Consider the following 1,158-nt stretch of genomic DNA (forward strand, 5'->3'; position numbering starts at 1 on the left):
TAAATAAGTCCTTCTTAGAGCGGCGCTATAATAAGCATATTAATGTCAAAGCTCCACGTGTGAAAGAAATACACATTTGTGAATTTTAAAGAGACTTTATCATATGTTACATGATGTCTGGTGCATGATTCACATGGCAAACATTTCCTGCCCTTGTTTTAAAATTGTACAATTAAAGGAGATATGAAGCAGTCAGTTTCACGTGAGGCTTCTGGGTGTCATGGCAACATGTGGGAGGGTCGTTGTGAAGAAGATTGTTTGGAATGTTGTCGTTTGAAGGTTCTTTGAACTGTAGATGACAGTGGGGGGGGGGTCACTCTCACACCAGCCTCAGTTCCACTCCTATCCCGAGCCAGAAGATCGGGAAGAGCCTCTGTGTGAAGTGTTCCTGCGGGAAGGAGAAGAGAAGCTCCATGGAGTCAGCATTGTACAGGGACAGCCGCCCCCCCTCGTAGTCCAGATACACCCCCAGCTTCAGGGGCTTCTCATGAGGGGACAGAGGGGTCTGAGGTGAGGTGAGAGCCTTGTACTGACCGTTTCGCCCCTGCACAGCCCACACTCCCCCCTCAGGGGACCATGTGATGTCTCCCTTCCTGTTCACAGACTCTGCTGCGACCCCCACCTCCCACGCTCCCCCCTCCTGCAGCAGCTGCACCTCCCAGTAATGTCTGCCGGAGGTGAACCCCTCGCTCCCCAGCACACAGGAGTAGTAGGTGAATCTCTTGGGGGTGTCCGGCAGGGTCTGTGCTGCGTCCGTCTCTCTCACACGTCTCCCCCCCTCGGACAGGAGGAGCTCAGGATGAGCCGTGTCAGGATCCAGAGTCACCATCACTGCAGAGGAGAGATTCACAATTAGAGATTTAATGACACAAATAAAGGCTGTAATTACTGCTTCTGTTGTACATATGATTAAATTACACCACATCTGGAAGGAGCACGCAGCCCTAGAGAGAAAAAATTAAACCCACGCAAGCAGAGGCTACAACAAAACAAGAAGGGGGATACCTTTTATAGTTTACTTTTGCAAAACCGAATAAAGTTTATTTGATTGATTGATTGATTGAACAAGAAGGGGATTTCCTTCAATTATAGCAGAGGTTCAAACTACCAGCAAAATAGTACAGGGGGAAATCGAGACGATTTTTTTTTTTTTTTTAA

General features: G+C 48.1%; 1 pseudogene; it reads right to left on the reverse strand.

Moving 5' to 3' along the window:
* Positions 1 to 319: 319 nt before the first annotated feature.
* Positions 320 to 831, reverse strand: LOC147710141 (zinc-binding protein A33 pseudogene; annotated as a pseudogene).
* Positions 832 to 1,158: the final 327 nt, after the last annotated feature.

This window comes from Lissotriton vulgaris, chromosome 5 (assembly GCF_964263255.1).
Source record: "Lissotriton vulgaris chromosome 5, aLisVul1.2, whole genome shotgun sequence".
Classification (NCBI taxonomy): Eukaryota; Metazoa; Chordata; class Amphibia; order Caudata; family Salamandridae; genus Lissotriton; species Lissotriton vulgaris.